Source organism: Tamandua tetradactyla, chromosome 19 (assembly GCF_023851605.1).
Source record: "Tamandua tetradactyla isolate mTamTet1 chromosome 19, mTamTet1.pri, whole genome shotgun sequence".
In the NCBI taxonomy this organism is placed as follows: Eukaryota; Metazoa; Chordata; class Mammalia; order Pilosa; family Myrmecophagidae; genus Tamandua; species Tamandua tetradactyla.
In genome coordinates this window covers 22,472,043-22,492,047 of record NC_135345.1, presented here as the reverse complement: position 1 = coordinate 22,492,047, position 20,005 = coordinate 22,472,043, and the positions used below count along the sequence as shown (strand labels likewise).

Below are 20,005 nucleotides of genomic sequence, written 5' to 3'. Positions count from 1 at the left end.
AGGGATGATCTCCACATCATCCCCCACTCTGTGTAAACAAATTCACCAGTTTTTATGTGGCCATTCATCAGGCTATAAATCTGCCTTTCCAAAGTGTGTAATTGTTCACTATCTCTCTAAGAGATCTTTGAGAGTGATCAATACAGTGAGACACAGGGGAAAAGGAGCTTCCTACTGACAGCCAAAAAAAACTTAGTGGTTTTCTAATTCACAGCAGGGGTCCTGAGGTTAATTTGTCCATCATCCCCCAAGTCTTTGAGACTTGTGGCATCCCCTCTACCAATTGCAGTTGTCCTTTGCTGTTCTAGTTTGCAAGCTGTTGGAATGCAATATACCAGAAACGGAACGGCTTTTAAAAAGGGGAACTTATTAAGTTGCTAGTTTACAGTCCTAAGGTCGTGAAAACATCCAAATTTCTAAAAAGCTATAAAAATGTCCAATCTAAGGCATCCAGGTATAGATATCTTGGTTCAAGAAGGCCAACAATGTTCAGGGTTTCTCTTTCAGCTGGAAAAGCACATGATGAGATCTTTAGCTTTCTCTTCAACAGCTTCCCCGAGGCTCTGTCCATTCTGTGGGCTCTGTAGGTTCAAGTGACTCTCGTGGCTCTTGTGGCTCTGAAGCTTTTTCCACAATGGCTCCCTTTTAAAGGGCTCTGGTAGGCAAACCCACCTTTATTGGGGGAGACACATCTTTACGGAAACCGTCTAATCAAAAGTTACCATCCACAATTGGGCGGGTCATATCTCCATGGAAACAATAAAAAAGATTCCACCCAGCAATACTGAATGAGGATTAAAGGACATGGCTTCTCTTGGGTACATAAAGGCTTCAAATTGGCACACTTGCCTTCGTCCTTTTGAAGTCTGAGTCTGGCATCGAGTAGAGAAAATTAGTAGTTCATTTCCAGGATTTCAGATCTTAAGTGGTATCTGTGATTTAAAGAAATCCATCTTATTTTTGTGGTCATTTTGGTGCAGTTAAAGTGTTGAATCCACTATTCTCCAGTTTGAAGCAGGGAGACTTAGAATGAGATGAATGTATACATAAGGACGATCCATGGGGTGGTTGAGAGAATTTCTCAGGACACAGTCCATCTAGGTGCAAGGCAGTTTTATTCTAGAATTGTTTTGCATAGACCCCACCTCCCAGATGGAATGGATGTGATGGCGTGGGAAGCATTATTAATGCAGCAGTACACGTACCTATGGAAAAGCAGTAAACTGTCAGAGCAAAGCAGTAAACTGACATGGCACTATTATGCTTTCCACTTTGGAGAGACACAGCTAGAATACGAGCTGGGGCCTTCATGGGCCTTTCATGATGATTTCGGAAGCCTGAGTGCCCTAGAGTGCCAAACTGCAGCTTCCATGTTCATCTTAATGGTTGGAAGGCCTAAGGCCACCTGCAGCCCCATTCACTCTGAAGTCACTCAGTATTTCCTTAATGTCATAGCTTTCCTTCTGTATTTTGCCAGGACTCTGAGAGTGAAGAAAAAATATGAGATTGATATTTGGCAATTAGGATTTTACAGGCATGTTGAAAAAATATCCCATAAAATGAATGCCTTGAGCTGAGACTATGGTCTCTGGGGAGAAATCTATTCCTGGAGAAATTTATTTTTTATACAAATAGCATTTGTAAAGCCTTGCGACATCCAGCAAGTAGGTAGCATATAACCAAGATGTGGATGAATCCCCTGAATGGAAGACTAGTATAGTCATTTTCTAGTTGGGTGCAGGACCCCCACCCCCACCCCAATGGAGTCCCATATTGCCCTTGGATTGCTTTGCTATTTTACAAGTACAATAAGCAGAAAAATAGGGAAAGAACACAGAAGATACTGCTATTTGGAAAAATCAGTGCAGTTTGTTTTATTGTTGCTATTTTATTATCCTTAAGTATATTCTTAGTGGAACAAGACTAGGCAGGAGGAGTGAACTAAGCCATGGGAAGTCTAGCTGGCTGAACCCAGAACCTATGAGCAGGACTAAATAATCCACTGTTTTTAGATGCTTTTTATGAATCAGGGCCCCAGTTTTGTAGATCAGGTAGTTAGGTGCCAGGGGACAAATTAGGAGTAATAATGTTAAGGAATGATATTCCATAAAGGAAGAATTTTTAGCAGCTGGATCACTCCTAGCATTTCTCTTTTAAGTACTACAATTGATTAAATCAAAACATAAAACTTTGCTGAGTATTAAATTCTTATCAATTCAAATAAACCAAACTTATAAATAACATAAGCCTAACGTTTTCTTAAATGACATATACATAAAAGTATATAATTATTTCTTAAAATCATAAATTTAAATATATTATTTAAACATCCATTTCTATTTAGTTAAAAGATTAGACCAAATTAGGGCAGCATATAAAATATCAGATAGCCACAACTTCCATTTTAACATGAAAAAAATAATTCAGTTAGTCTGATTTTCTTAAACATTTCTGTACTTAATTCTAATTTTTTTCAGGTTATAAATGCTGAATCATATAGATGAGGCAATTGTCATACCACTTAATGACATTACTAAAATAAATTTAAATTAAAAGGCTGTTGTTTGTTACTCTGATGCAAGCTTTTACTATTTTTCCTTCTAACTCTACAAACCTTCATACTTGATGGGATCTTGAGAAACAAAACTAAATCCTTTGGATCTGATGAAGCCTGCATTTTTTTCACTTTTTGGTATCATAAAAGTCTTTAAAATACTAATATAAAAATACATATATATGTTATATATCATTTTTATAATATTCTATTTTGTAATAAATTAATTATATTCTTAAATTTTCTACATACTAATAATGTACATTAGTATATATATTTATATATGTGTGTGTGTACACATACAATTTAATTAGAATATTTCACTTCTGATTTCAGGCTACAACTTATGGTATCATTCTAATATTCACTTTGAGTCAGAATATACCATTTGGCTGAATGATTTACATTTTTTTTGTTACTATACTCTTTAGCAATGCAATAAATTAGTGGGAAAAAAAAGCAACCACCAACATGATTGAGTAACAAAATTCAACACTTAAATTTTCTCTTTTTTGTATATCATTACAGACTAGCAGTTATTGAGATTTAATTGACCAGAATCATTATTCTCCTTTTGGTATTCAAAGTACCTCAAGTAGACCTTAAACTGGTTCCTGTGACCTTTTCATACAATGCCATTCATCTTTGAATGTCCCCTTGCTTTCCAGCACAAATACATGTTCGTCTTACACTATCACTATTAGCCCAGTATGGAACTGACCATGTCTCCCAGAGGCCCTGTGCTTCCTGGGTGGCATGTACTGGAATGATATTAATTATCTCGAATCCCAAAAATATTGCAAACATGTTGACTACATTTAAAATGTAAGCAAATTGAAGAAAACATGCTTGTGTGACAAATGATAAACCAGGCATTGGTGCAAGGATACGATATGGACTCACTTGAAGCCTGCCAGAGGGATATTGATGACCACATATCTGAGGCCCAAAAACCCAGAGCAGATACCACTTCTATGAGCCTCAGGTAGTAGCAGACTGACACCGGATCGCCCTGACACCTGGCTTGAATGCCTATACTAAGCTCCAAGGCCAAACAATTGTCATGCCAAATCTACTATCATTCAAATTGTTATCCTTCCAAATCTGCCTTCAAATTGTGATCATTTCTCAGGTGTTACACAACACTGGGCATTGGGGTGCTTCACAGAATGACCTTGCTCCTGGGCTATGCCAGTGAACAGGGCTAAAATTGATCTTTTTTCCAATCCCTATGGAATGGCATGAATTGATATTAATCTTTCTTATTTAAACTATTGATTCTATAATTACATCTCCTTATTCCTACTCTAATAATCTTGACATCTAATGAAATAAATATAATTACTCATGTGCTTTACCAACAATACAAAAACACAGCTCGGAAATAATTTGAAGTTTAATTCTAACAAAGAAACTACCAAATAAAGTTAAAATGTTGAGGCAGTTCTATTTTTTTTAGACAGCATTCCAATAAGCATTTGCAGTCAAATTACTTTATTCTAGGTTCTCTCATAATCCCGCCTTTCATGTGGCTATGTAAGTACTTATCTGATGGATAGTTTGGTTCAACTGTTTTAGTTCATTATCAATTTGAAGGTATTGGCTTTCTAACAGCTAGACTGGAAAACTCTTAAAAAGTGAAGCCTTTCAACCGCTCTCCGTTTACTGGTAGAGATAGTTGGGAAAAGAGAAGTGAGAACTACATCTATGCCAGTCCACTTTGAAATAATGGGAAACATCACCTCACTCTCCAAACTTACGTACAACAGTTTCATTTCACCACCAAGGTGTCCAACCACAATGAACTTGAGAGACCATCTAAATTAGTACAAAATATATATGTAAAAGACTAGTTGAATAAACCAATTATTTATCTTATTGCTATTTTCTAGCAATAATAGAACCAACGTATTTTTATATTTTCAAATAATTTCTGCTAACTCTACCAAATCATTTGTTGGTCTTAAAATTTGGAAACTTCTATTTTACTCCTTTTTCTGAGTGACAGTTTTTATTTATATATGATACAACTTTTCCTTACCAATTTAATAAATCTTGCTGTCAATTGTTATATCAACGTTTAGAATACATAAATACAAATGAAGTCCCAAAATTGAGCCTTAATGTGAAGAAATTGCAGCTAAATTCCTTCCTTACTTTAAAAAAAATGCTTTTTTAAAAACCATAGTACTGATTTTAAACATCACTGCTAAGACTATAGGTCCTAAATTGACTATTTTAGCTATTATTAAATGTTGAAGATTGCAAAACGGCAAACCTTTGACTATTCCATCTCACAGAAGTATTTGTTTGCTCACATGGTGGTAGCACACAATCTTTTAAATAGCCTAGAATAGTCCTAAGTCAGAGACACCCACTAAGAGATCAGAGCTTTAAGATAAGGGTTGCAAAAGTGATCAGTTTGAGCAGGGACAACTGATGAACCCCATATTAACTACAAACCATCCCCTACTCCAATTGATCTGAAAATGTGAAGACCTCTCTCCTAACTCTGAGCTTCATGTATATAAGTTCCATCCACTCTCTATTTTTTTTATTAGAGAAGCTGTGGGTTACAGATAAATCAGCAAAATACAGGATTCCCATATACCACAACCACCAACACCTTACATTGGTGTGAAACATTTGTTACAATTGACAGATAGTTTTTTGTAATTGTACTTTTTTTGCAATAATTTTTTTAAGAGTAGATACATTCGTTACAATTGAGGGAAAATGATCAAAATGGTACTGTTAACTATGGTCCATAGTTTACAGTAGGTGCATTTTTCCCATTACTACTCTATTATTAACACCTGTTATATCATACATTTATTATAATTCATGAAAGAACATTCTTATACTTGTACTATAAACTATAATCCACCACCTACAATAGAGTTCACTAAGTTATACAATCCTATGCTTTATCTTTTAATTTTTATTCTAGCAAAAGAATAAATCTTTATTCTAAAGTTTCCTTTTTTAACCACATTCACATATATAATTCACTTCTAATTATATTCAAAATAGTGTGTTACCATCCCCACCATCCATTTCCAAATCTTTACAATCAACTAAATAAGAATTCTGTACAAATTAAGCATCAACTTCCCATTCTGTAACCCCAATCTATCCCTTGATAACCTATATTCTAGATCCTAACTCTATGAGTTTGCTTATAATAATTAGTCCATATCAGTGAGATCATACTTTGATGAACAACATTTTCTAATTTTAAGGAGGTCTCATTTATTTATGTTTTCTTTCATTGCTCATGATTTGAGTGAGGAGTCTTAGAAACCATTACATACCACAAGATCATGAAGACGCTTCCCTCCATATTCTTCTAGGCATTCCATAGTCCTGTTTATTTATTTGGGTCTATGATCCATTTTGAGTTCATTTGTGTATAATGTGTGAGATAAGGGTCCTCTTTCATTATTTTGCATATGGATATCCAATTCTCCCAGCACCATTTGTTGAAAGGTCTATTTTTTTCCTAGGGGGGTGGACTTGGGAGTCTCGTCAAAATTCAACTGGGGAGAGAGAGAAAAAAAGCCACATTAAGCAAGAAATTGAAACAGATCCCAGAAGAGAAAGAAGAGACCAGGATACCCACCGTGTGCCTTGCCATGTGACAGAAGAATTAAGGATCATTGGCAGCCAGCTGCAGAATGCCACAGTCTTCAGGGAGAAAGCATCACCTTAATGATGTCTTGATTTGGACATTCTCCTGGCCTTAAAATTTAGAAAGCGGTCCCCTGATTTGTGGGCATCTCACCTTCCAACTGCACCAAGCATTCATTTTCAACCTAACTCAAAGCAGAATCATTAGCACCTGCACTAATGTTATGATAGTTCTAAAAAGATAACTGGTTAGCAAACAGAAAAAAATATGTTCAATTGCAATAGTAATCAAAGAAAAAATAGATATAGTTTTTGCGTATTAAATCAGCATTAAAATTTTAAAAAATTCAATTGGCCATAGAGATGAGCATCAACTTCTGAACCCTCAATTCAATTGCACTGCTCAGTATGTTTGCCATTGTACCAATACTATGCTGTTATGACCACTGGAGCTTTGTAATATGTTTTAAAGTGAGAAAGTGTGAATGGTTCAACTTCATTCTATTTCAAAATATTTTTGCCTATTCAGAGTGCCTTATGCTTCAAATAAATTTGATAATTGGCTCTCTGCAAAGAAGGCTGCTAGAATTTTTACTGGGATTGCATTGAATCTGTGAATCATTTTGGGAAGACATGACATCTTAATAATACGTAGTCTTCCAATACATTAATATCCTTCCATTTATATAGGCCATGTTTGATTTGTTTTAGGAAGCTTTTTGTAGTTTTCTGTCTACAAATCCTTTACATCTACAGTTAGAGATTTATTCCTGGATATTTGATTCTTTTAGTTGCTACTGTAAATGGATTTTTTTTCTTGATTTTCTCCTCAGATTGGGTATTACTAGTGTATAGAAACAGTACTGACTTTTGCATGTTGATCTTGTACCCTGCCACTTTGCTGAACTCACTCACTAGCTATAGTAGCTTCGTTGTAGATTTCTTGGGACTTTCTATATATAGGATCATGTCATCTGCTAATCGTGAATGTTCTACTTCTTCCTTTCCAATTTGGAGCCTTTTATTTCTTTTTCTTGTCTCACTGGTCTGTCTAGAACATCTAGCACAAAGTTCAAGAATTGTGGTGACAGTGGGCACCTTTGTCTTGTTCCAGATCTTAGAGGGAAAACTTTTAGTTTTTTTACCAAGAGTACAATGTAAGCTATGGGTTTTTCATATATCCCCTTTATCATCTTGAGGAAGTTTACTTCTATTCCTATATTTCAAAGTGTTTTTATCAAGAAAGGATGCTGCATTTTGTCAAATGCCTTTTCTGTGTCAATGGAGATGATCATGTGGTTTTTCCCATTTGATTTGCTAATACTGTATACAATATTCATTGATTTTCTTGTATTGAACCACCCTTGTATACCTGGGATAAAATCCACTTGATCATTGTGTATAATTCTTTTCATGTTCTGTTGGATTCGATTTGCAAGTATTTTATTGAAGATTTTTGCGTCTATATTTATTAGAGAAATTGGTCTATAATTTTCATTTCTTGTGGTATCTCTATCTTGCATTGGTATTAAGGTGAAATAGGCCTCTTAGAATGAGTTGAATAGTTTCCCTCCTCTTCAATTCTTTGGATAAGTTTGAGAAGGATTGGTATTAATTCTTCTTGCAGTGTTTGGTAGAATTCACCTGTAAATCCATCTAGGCCTGGGGCTTTTTTTTTGTCAGTAGTTTTTGATGACAGATTCAAAATCTTTACTTGTAATTGGACTGTTGAGGTCTTCTATCTCTTCTAGAGTCCATACAGGTCATTCATGTGTTTCTAGGAATTTGTCCATTTCATCTAGGTTGCCTAATTTGTTGGTATACAATTGTTCATAGTATCTCTTATGATCCTTTTATTTCTGTAGAATCTGTAGTAATTTTCCACACCTCATTTCTGAATTTATTTATTGACATCTTCTCCTTATTCTTTGTCAGTCTAACTAAAGTTTTGTCAATTTTATTGAATTTTTATTAGAATAAACTTGTGGTTTTGTTAATTTCATTTTTTTTAATTTCCTATTTCTTTTATTTCTGTTAATCTTTGTTATTTTTTCCTTCCACTTGCTTGGAATTTGTTTGCTGTTCTTTTTCTAGTTCTCCAGTAGACCTTTGATTTTGGCTCTTTCTTCTTCTTCTTTTTTTTATTTTTTTTATTTTTTTATTTTGTTTTGTTTTGTTTTGCATGGGCAGGCACCAGGAATTGAACCCAGTCTCTGGCATAGCAAGAGAGAAGTCTGCCTGCTGAGTCACCATGGCCCGCCCCCTTTCTTCTTTTTAAATTAGGCTTTTAAGCCTATACATTTTCCTTTCAACATTGTCTTTGCTACATCCCATAAATTTTATATGCTGTATACTCATTTCAATTTATTTTGAAATATTTACTGGAATCCCTTGAAATTTCTTCTTTGACCCACTGATTGTTTAAGAGTATGTTAATGAACTTCCAAGTATTTGTGGATTTTCCTGTTCTCCTCCTGTTATTGATTTCCAGCTTCCTTCCATTATTGTCAGAGAATATGGTTGTATAATTTAAATCTTTTTAAATTTATCGAGGCTTGTTGAGAATAATGTTTAATCATTGAGAATAATGTTGCAGTTTAGGAATAGATTTAAGTCAAAGACATTCATTAATAAGGAATCTCTGAATGTCAATGTTCCAGACATGTGCTATCCTGGAGAATGCTCCATGTGTACTTAAGAAGAATGTATATCCTGCTGTTTCAAGGTGCAATGTTCTAATTATTTCTATGTCTGTCTGTCAGGTACACTTCATTTATCATATTATTCAAATTCTTTGTTTGGTTCTTGATCTTCTCGCTAGTGTTCTATCTATTGGTGATAATGGTGTATTGACACCTCCAACTATTATTTCTCCCTTCAGTTTTGCCAGTGTTTGCCTCATGTATTTGGGGGCTCCATGGGTAGGTGCTTAAATATTTATGATCGTTATTTCTTCTTGGTGTATTTCCCCTTTTATTAACTTACACTGTCCTTCTTTGTCTCTTTTTTGTTTGTTTTTATTTTAATCGTTGTTTTATTAACTAATTATATCAAGTAGATCTTGCTAATTGTAACTTCCCAAACATTTTATTGTTCTAGAACTTGAAAACCCTCTTAGTTAGCTTCAAGGAAATTGTGTCAGTATTTTTTATTAGAATTACACTAAACGGCCACATCAATCCTTTGTCTTCTACAACAGCTTTTGACTTAAAGTCAATTTCACCTGAAATTATTAGCTACCCCAGCTCTTTTTTGTTTACTATTTGCATGTAATATCTCTTTCAAACATTTCACTTTTAATCTAATGTGTTCTTGGATCTAAGGTTAGTCTCTTATAAACAATATACAATTGGGTTATGCCTTGTTATTCATTCTGTCAATCTATATCTTTTGGTAGGGAAGTTTAATCCATTAACATTCAGTGTTATTACAGCAGAGGGAGTACTTCAGCCATTTGTCCTTGGTTTTTAAGTCATATCTTTTTTGTCTCTCTTTTCCTTTACTGCAATATCCTTTTCTCCATAGTTGATCCTTTGTGATGTGTCTGATTGATCCTTTCCTCATTTCTGTTTCTCTCTTTTTTTTAAGATACTTTCTATAAAGTTATGCTGAGGTTTGTATAACAAAACCTACATCTCTAACCTACTAAATTAAAAAGATACCAACCTAGCTTCAATAGCATACATGTCCTCTGCTCCTATAACCCTCTGTTAATGATGTTGTAGTCTGGGGGTAGATTTAACTCAAAGACATTCAATAATAAGGAATCTCTGAATGTGAACATTCAGAAATTTCTCTAGGCCCTCTAATTAGAACAACACTCTGTGAATATTACCTTACTTTTCAAGATATTGGCATACATTTTAATTAAATTCATAATTTTCCAAATTAAACTCTAGTTTCAAAAAATATTCTATATTAAAATAAAACAATTTTAATAGAACTTTCCTTTCCAGAAATAAAAATAATTGATTCAAGGCATTATGTAAAATTTGATCCTGAACAAATCACAGTAGAAAATAAATGTACATTTAACTGCCACCTCCTCAGAACAGAGGCTCCTTTCTGTTCCTCAGCCTTAGAAACAAAGTGAAATATAACCTGTAAGCAATTTCAGACTGGGAGTAGCCAAGACAAAGCTCTCAGAGTTGAACATGGCCACCTCTTAAAATAATTTGGAGAAGGGAGAGCCAAGATGGCAGCGTAGCAAGGTGTGGGGTTTAGTTTGTCCTCCAGAGCAGCTACTAAATAGCCAGAAACAGGACAGAACAACTTCTGGGACCATGTCAGTGACCAGACACAGAGCATATCCCAGTCCGGACCAGCTGTACTGGCCGCAAGCCCACCCAGAACCATGAGTTCCCCAAGCTGCCATGGCTGGAACCCCTCCCCCCCAGGCTGCTTCCCAGAGGGGAAAGGAAAGAGACTTTACTAGCAGCAGGATCTGAGCACAACCAAACACCAATTGTGGCATTAATTAACAAATTCTAACTACTAAAAATAGGCCCCCAGATCAGCTGAACCTCAAGTAAAAGCAGAGGTCCCTGGTGGTTTCTGCCACGGCGCAAAGGGGGCAGGCCCGACAGAAAAAGGAAAAAGAAAAAAAACAGATTGTTTGGATCTGAAAAGCTCTGGGACCTGCAGGAAAGGAGGGAGCACATAGGACCTGGAAATACACAGAGCAACGTACCAATTTAAGTTCTTGATTGGCAAACCCAAAGAACGGGGTCCTGTTCTGAAAAGGATTTTTCTTTTTCTCTTTTGTGGCTGTGTTTCTATGGATTGATTACTCTTTGGATACAGCTGCAAGGCTTCTCAGGCTCCACTGCTCCAGGCATAGGCAGAAACAGGCTTGTTTGAGAGCTTGTCTGGAGCCTGTGCCTTCTCTGGGAGAGGGGTGGGGCCCAGCTTAGGTGGAATCCCTCTCTCAAGGAATTCAGACCCCAGGGTCTGGAAATGGGAGGTGATTAAAGCCAGTCTAAAACCTCTCCTCTGTCTCTACCATGCCCCCAGCAGAGAGAGTCTGCTGAACTTAAAGGTACCTCATCACCTTATGCTGGTGGGACCCGCAGGCAGAGAAGCATCACATATTGGGCATGATAGGAAAAATGCAGAGTCCAGAGACTTCATAGGAAAGGCTTTTAATCTTCTGGGTCTCACCCTCAGGGGAAACTGATGTAGATGACTCTTTCCACCTGAGATGTGACCAGTTAGGTCTGGGGAAATCTGACTAGGATCTATAATACTTAAGTAGACCCTCCTAAGGGGTGGGGAAAAGGCACAATGCAAACAGGGCAAGAAATAAAAAAACAAGAACTGAAAAATTCTGATCTATTAAACAAAACCTAAGCTAGAGGACTAGAATAAGCTGAACTGAATGTCAAAGAACAGATAGACAACAAAGTCATCCAGCAACAAAATGCTAGGGGAAAAAAAAGGAAAAACAATCTTCAGAATAAACCTCTTCTGTTGTTCAGATGTGTCCTTTCTCTCCTGGATGACACAGCAAGCAAACTCACTGCCCTCTATCTGATACATGACTCCCAGGGGTGTGGACCTTCCTGGCAATGTGGGACAGAAATCCTAGAATTAGCTGGAACTCAACATCAAGGGATTGAGAAAATCTTCTAGACCAAAAGGGGGAAGAGCGAAATGAGACAAAATAAAGTCAGTGGCTGAGAGATTCCAAACAGCGTTGAGAGGTTATCCTGGAGGTTATTCTTATGCATTAAATAGATATCACATTTTTGGTCAAGATATAATGGAGAGGTTGGAGGGAACTGTCTGAAAATGTGGAGCTATGCTCTGGTAGCCATGTTTCTTGAGGATAATTGTATGATGGCATGGCTGTCGCAGTGTGACTGTGTGGTTGTGAAAGCCTTGTGTGTGATACTCCTTTTGTCTACCTTATCGATGGACAAGTAAAACATATGGATTAAAAATAAATAATAAGGGGAACAAACATTAAAATAAATTTAGTAGATTGAAATGCTGGTGATCAGTGAAGGGGAGGGATAAGGGGTAGGGTAAGTATGAATTTTTTTCTGCCTTCTTTTTATTGCTTTTTCTGAATTGATGCAGATGTTCTAAGAAATGATCATGATGATGAATATAAAACTATGTGATGATAGTGTGAGTTATTGATTATATAACAAGAATGGAAGGATCATATGATAAGAATGTTTGTGTTTGTATGTAGTAATGTATCATAAATAAAAAATAAATTCATTTAACAAAGAAAGGGAGGGGTAAGGGGTATGGTATGTAGAATTTTTTTCTGTTGTCTTTTATTTCTTTTTCTGAATTGATGCAAATGTTCTAAGAAATTATCATGATGATGAATATACAACTATGTGATGATATTGTGAATTACTGATTATATATGTGAATGGAATTATCATATGTTAAGAATATTTGTGTTTTTTGTTGTCATTTTTTTAATTAAAAATTAATTTTAAAAATTTAAAAAAAAGAAAAGAATTTGGAGAACCCTGAATAAAGGATCCAAAATTCTGTCCAAGTAGCAGTGCCATTGGGTTTTGCCTGTTAGATACTCACCTATGCAATGTATGAAACAAATCCTGATGCTCCTGCTCTAGCTGAGATCTTTTCCCTAGGAAGGTTTAGTGTCCACTGAGATCTTTGATTGTATGAATGAGATAAGCACACACTCCATGTGGGTATTTTAAGGTTTGGAGTCAAAGTGTTTTTCTAATATGGCTAGGCAGAGTCCATGTGCCAGATGGCCCAGCCTCCATTCTAATTGCTTGCTACACACTTGTAGACCCAGAAAACATACCTTCATTATATCATAATCTAGTGTCCATCACATCTAATGTCATCCCAAGTTGTGATTCATATTCTGTTCATCCTAATTTATCACTCATATTGTGTCCCTGTATTTAACAATAATACCCACACATAAAACAATCCACAATCACAACTTATATGATCACAAAATATTAATAATCTTCTATAGACCAAGTAAATGTTTTCAACAATAATTGTCATGTATCAAGTTCACAGCCAAAATTCTGAATAATAATGAAATATACATACATACATATACACACACTCAGACACACACTTCTTACAGTGTGCTTGAGAAAACTCCATGTATTGATGTTATGGAGGCATATTTGGCTAAACTACTCCTCCACGTTTTTTGTTTAGAAAATCTATCACAGTATGGCACAGCTGTTTATTGGCTGAGCAAGAAAGAAAGATATGTTTGTGGCAATCAGGAAATTTGAATGTCTTTCAAGTTTTACAAAATGGCCCTGCAGAGATGATTAAGTGTTCTCAGGATGCAAAGTTGGGATTGAATCGTGATATAAAACCAGTTGCAAAAAGTGGTATAGCAGCCATCTCTTAAGGTCAAACTTGGTATTCAGATATGCAAGAAACCATCAGGATATGTAACTTGTTGATCTTGTCCCATATTCTTCCATAATCTGATTATGTGTGAATTTCATAAAAGATACATATAGTCTCCTTTCTCTGTAAGCCAACTCAGAATGTGAACTCACTGCCGTCCCTCCTATGTGGGACATGACTTCCAAAGGGTGTAAATCTCCCTGGCAATGTGGGACAGAAACTTGGGATAAGCCAGGACCTGGCATCAAGAGATTGAGAAAGCTTTCTTGACCAAAAGGAGGAAGAGAGAAATGAGGAAAAAATAAAGTTTCAGTGGCTGAGAGATTTCAAACAGAGTCGAGAGGTTATCCTGGAGGTTGTTCTTATGCATTATATGAATATCCCTTTTTAGTTTATGGTTTATTGGAGTGGCTAGAGGGAAGTACCACTGAAACTGTTGAGCTATGTTCCAGTAGCCTAGATTCTTGAAGATGATTATATAAAGATATATATTTACAATGTGACTATGTGATTGTGAGAACCTTGTGTGTGATGTTCCTTATTTCCAGGGTATGGAGAGATGAGTAAAAAATATGAATAAAAATACATAAATAAATAATAGGGTGGAAAAGGGTCAAATAAATTGGGTAGATGAAAACACTAGTGGTCAATGAGAGGGAAGGGTAAGGTATATAGTATGTGTAAGTTTTTTTCTTTTTTCTTTCTATTCCTTTTTCTGGAGTAATGCAAATGTTCTAAAAATGATCATGGTGATGAATACACAACTATGTGATGATATTATGAACCATTGATTGTATGTACACTATGTATAGAAATTATGGGTGTGAAGATTTTTCTCAATAAAAAATTTTAAATTAAAAAAAAGTAGATGCATACAGTTCTGCTAGTTTGATATTGAGGATTTGCTCAGACTCACAAATGTTATCTTCATAATATAAAAACCTGCTCACATATTATTCCAACTTGAGAGAGGGTAAAGGTGGGCTGGTCCTTCTTCATCCAGGAGGTACCTGGAGAACTAGGTGCTGTGAGTGCTGAGGCATGAGGATTACTTTCCAAAGTACAAGCTTCACTCTAATTAATAACAACTTCTAAATATCGCCATCTCTGGTGACAACTATATTCTAGTTTATGTTCTGAAATTTTGCTCCAGAATTGGAAAGCATTATTTGCTACTGGGCAGAGCCAGCTGATTTGGGTCTTTGGGGGATCTGTGTCTGAAGTGGAGGTAGTGGCAGCTCAGCATCCAGGAGCCTAAGGCCCAGTGTGGGGCCAAGCAGAGGAGCTCAGCATCGTACCATCCCAGGTATGATGGACTTGGGTCCCTGTGCCTGGATATTCATGGGGTTCTGTCACCACTCTCCCTTGCGAGATCTGGGCCACTCTCTCTCAAAAGTCCCAAGCTGCACAGGACCAAGTAAGGATAGGGAAGTGGCTGGGCAGGCCTGAGACAGAAGTTTCTTACCTGATATTTTCCCTTTTTTTTCAATTCAGCACTTGTGGAGTTCTCTTCCAATCTCTACCATCCTCCAGAGTTGTAAGCAAGTGGGATCTGTCCCTTTATTCTCTGAATCTCTCAGCTCCATTCACTTTTAAGAAGCATTGCCTTAAAGCAAATGGAAATGTTGGAGAGTCAACACTTCAGAGCCCTAGCTAATAAGGAAGACAGTGTCAGAACCCACCATAATCGTTCTTTACATCTCTTTCTCCACTCCCTTCCATGAGGCTCGGCCTCATTTCAGTGAAGCTCAGTTGCATCTACTCTTTTTGTTTGAAGCTTCCATGATCCACTTCCAGTCTGTTTCTTCCACTCTCTGTTGTATTTCCTGCTTCTTGTCGTAATGTTTTTTTTTTTGGGGGGGGGGGGGTGAATGGTCTGGAAATTGAACCAGGGTCTCCCAAATGAAAGACAGGCATCCTAATGACATTATGTTTTAAAACTTGCTCCACATCATAATTTGTTTTAGCTGCCTCACCTCTGTTGGCTTTTAACTTTGTAATCTCTGAAATAATGAGGTCACTTTTACCATCTACATAAACAAGCTTAGGAATCACCCACTTGCTGTCTGTGTTGGTATAATGTTTTTTTTGCATATCCATTTGGTTACTCTTTACCACCTGCTGCTGCTCATTGATATCTACTGTTTACTTTCCTTAGTCAACTCTCATCTTCCAGTGACCCAGTGACAAACTAATTGCCAAGTTCTCAATTTCTTCACTTACACTTTGGTGAGGCTCTGATCAAACCCTGAAAGATTTAAGAAACTTTAACAAATTAGGGAACTCAGTCTCTTCATCTTTATGTTCTTGTATCCAGGTCCAATACTGGGGTTTATGCTTTATTCCTAATATTGGTTACTCTGATCAGAGCCTGATCTCAACCTTGTTTTTTGCACTCAACTCTTCATCTTGGAAAGAATCCCAACATCCTGGTACTGCTAAGACTAGCACTCTGCATACTCTTGCTAACTAGCCAGTAGCTGGGACTCTCTATTCCTGTTGACTTTTTTGTTGATCACGCTCAGGCTGTCTAATTCTTGAACTATCTTGGTCTCACCAGTGCTTTAGCACCTGGCATGCAGTGATATTCAAATATCTTTCAAATTAATTGCCTCTTGATTTATAAAATCACCTGTTTTTTTGTTTTGTTCTGTTTTGATTCCCATTGGGGCACCCACCTATTATACAGTGGACTTTAGGCCAACTGTTATGTAAAATCACTACCTGTCAACTGGGTTCCATGTTTTGTGCCTCCTCTATTTCCTACCAGCATTTCTAACAGTAATTAACAGGGTCTTTCCCATTTGGACAATCTCATCTGCAGAAACTAGGCTAGGCCCAATTGGGTCCAAAACATGACACTGACCATTTTGTGGCCAAAGAAACTTATTTGACTGTCCTCTGTTCTGGCTTCTTCATCTTTTCAGTGACATGGTGAGATTAGAAGATCTGCAAATTGCCTTCTATCTCCAACGATATTGCGGTACATAATACAGGCAAAACACAAATTAGGAAATTGTATTTCCATTTTTACACTGTATAACCCAAGCATTCCAGTTATCACTGAGATATATCAAAGGGCAATGTTCTTGAATCAGGAAAAAGTCTAAGCTCCTTATAATAAAACACCCAACAATTGCATGAAATAAAAATGAAGGTGTTTATTTCTTGTTCATGAACCAGTAAAACGTGACTATTCTATGTCAGCAGGCAGCTTTGCTCCACGGTTATTTAGAGACCCAAGTTAATGGTGACTCTACCCTCTTCAACATAAGGCTTCCAGTGTTGCTTTTGTCTAGCCATTCCAGTCAGCTAGTAGTAGAAAAAGAGAATACAAAGGAGGCACATGCTTTCTCTTAAAAGCCCCAGTCCAGAAGAGGGCTTTCATTTTCTAACATTGCAATGGGAAAAAGATCATGCATAGATAGCTCTTAGTGGAATGGGGGCTGGGAAATATAATCTAGCCATGACCTTGGCTACAATGTTCTTACTATGGATGAAAAGAAAGGCAAATTTTTGTGGACATTAACAGTTTCTGCCACAGTTCATAACATCTGATCCATTTTGAGTTCATTTTTGTATATCATGTGAGTTGGAGTCCTACTTCACTCTTTGCATATGGAAATCCCGTTTTCCCAGTACCTTCTATTGAAGAGACTTCTTTTCCCATTGCATGGACTTGTCACACTTGTCAAGCATCAACTGGCCATAGATATGTGGGGTTTTTTCTGAATTCTCTGTGCTAAATCGAATCATGTACCCCAACAAAAGACATGCTCTTAATGTTGATCCATGTTCATGTGGGTAATGAATCAATTTGTAAATAGAACCTTTTAAATATGATATTATTAGTTAAGGCATGACTAAATTGAATCAGAGTGGGTCCTAATCCATATTGCTGGAGGACTTATAAAGAGAGGAAATTCATATGTAGAAACTAGAAAAAGCCAGAAGATGCAGATGTTTGAAGTCAAAGAAAGCCACAGAAGGAGACTCGAGACATTGTCACATGACAGAGGACTGTGATTACCAGAATGCTATAAACCCCATGGAAAAACCATGGCTTTGCTGACATCTTGATTTTGAACCACTAGCTTTCAAAATCATGAGATAATAAATATTTGTTGCTGTTCTAGTTTGCTAGCTGCCAGAATGCAACACACCAGAGATGGATTGGCTTTTAATAAAAGGGTTTTTATTTTGTTGGTTCTTCAGAGGAAAAGCAGCTAACTTTCCACTGAGGTTCTTTCTTACGTGGAAGGCACAGGATGGTCTCTGCTGGTCTTCTCTCCAGGCCCCTGGGTTCCAACAACTTTCCCCGGGGTGACTTCTTTCTGCATCTCCAAAGGCCTGGGCTGAGCTGCAAGTGCTGAGATGAGGAATGCCGAGCTGCTTAGGACGTGCTACATTGCGCTCTCTCATTTAAGCACCAGCCAATTAAGTCAAATGTCACTCATTGCAGCAGACACGCCTCCTAGCTGACTGCAGATGCGATTGGCAACAGATGAGGTTCATGTACCATTGGCTTATGTCCGCAGCAACAAGACTAGGCATGCTCACCTGGCCAAGTTGACAACTGAATCTAACTAACACAGTTGCTTAAGCCAACCGATTGTGTGGCATTTGTTAAAGTAGCTCTATCAAATGGAGTGTGAGTCCTCCAAATTTACTCTTTTTCAAGTTTTGGCTATTTGTGTCTAACTTTTCTTTCAAATAATGATTTCTTAGGTGGGAAAAACCTGTGTCCAAATATTGTTCCAAAAATATAAAGATAAGTAAAATTTTATTAATTGCCTCAATTTCTCTTTCTTATATTAAGAAATTGCTAAATTTTCATGAAATGTTGACTGGAATATTTCTTAGCTAATGTTAAAATCATTTCAATATAGTGAAAATTAAGTATCAAATACAAATATTTGTCATAAATTAATCATCTTTCATATCTATTGAAAAAAACTAAAAAGATATTTTACAACCTCATGCTGATTAAAACAATAATTTCTTTTAATTGTTTTATGTGGGTAACATAATATCAATTATTTAGAAAATCCATATTTTCTGTTATTCCATATAAAGTAGGCAAAGCAATTTGTAATCTATATGTGTTATCTGAATAAAAGAATCAACACCATTGTGATATGACCATCAAAATTGGTAGTTGAGTTCATTATTTCTATGAAAGTTGTCAACAATTTAATCTGGTTTCTGTTTTGACAACAACAAATATAATTAGAATTGGTGGAGTCTATTACGAAAGGCTTAGAGTCTTAATCCAGTAATGTAGGTTAAAAAAGTCCACTAATTCTTTGACATGCCTCCTATTAAGAGTAGGGCTTCTGGAATCTGGGTGGGTTCCAAGACTGCTTTGAGCAATAGAATATGATAGAAGTCACAACATGCTGATTTCCACACATAGAAAATTGGAAGCGTCCATCCTTTGTCTCTTGGAAAACTTGAACCTTAGAGCCCTGGGCTACCTTGTAAGAATGATAACTTTGCTGGAGAGATATGAAAACAAGCCCTGAGACTACCTGGAAAGAAAGGACAAATCAGTTGAGCCCAGACCTCTAGCTGTGCCTATCAAGGTTACAAACATGTGAGTGAAGTCCTCTTGGACCCTCCAGAACGGACCAGCCTTCAACTAATACCACCAAGTGAATCTGGTTGGTACTGTGTAGGGCAGAAAAATCACCCAAATTCTTAACCCACAGATCATTATTATAATAATTTGATTGTTTTATAAGCAACTAAGTTTCAACTATTTATTACTCAGAAATAGATAACTGGGGGAAAAAAGATAATTTTTTTTCTTTTAAAAACTTTTTTATTTTGAAATTCTTTCAAATTTACAGGACAGTTACAAAAATAATGCAAACCTCATATACAGAACTCCAGCATACCCCTATCTCCCCAGATACAACAATCTCAATATGCTGCTACATTTGCCATATTATATCTATCTTTAGATCCACTGTCTTTATCAATACATTTTCTGAACACTTGAATATGGTTGTGTATAAACATCATGCTCATTGAATACTGAATATTGCATGTGTGTTTCCTAAGAACAAGATATTCAGTTATGATCCACTTTAAGTATAGTTATCAAGTTGAAGAAATTTAACATTGATTTAAGGTTAGTCTGTATCTCAGTTTTATTTCATATGTCACAGTAATGTCCTTTATTTTTTTTCCCCATTTTTAAACAGTTTTATGGCAATGTACTTTTTAAAAACTGTTTTATTGAATAGTATAACATAAACACAAAGCAAAGAAATAAAAAAAGCAATAGTTTTCAAAAGGACTCTTCAACAAGTAGTTACAGAACACATTCCAGAGTTTGTCAAGGGCTATCATACCATCATCTCAGAGTTTTCTTCCTAGCTGCTCCAAAATATAGGAGGCTAGAAGGCTTAAATATTTTTTATCATCACAATTGACTTT

At 36.3% G+C, this 20,005-nt stretch overlaps 1 pseudogene; it reads right to left on the bottom strand.

Moving 5' to 3' along the window:
• Positions 1 to 13,593: 13,593 nt before the first annotated feature.
• LOC143663508 (akirin-1-like) lies at positions 13,594 to 14,847 on the bottom strand (annotated as a pseudogene).
• Between the last annotated feature and the right edge of the window lie 5,158 nt (positions 14,848 to 20,005).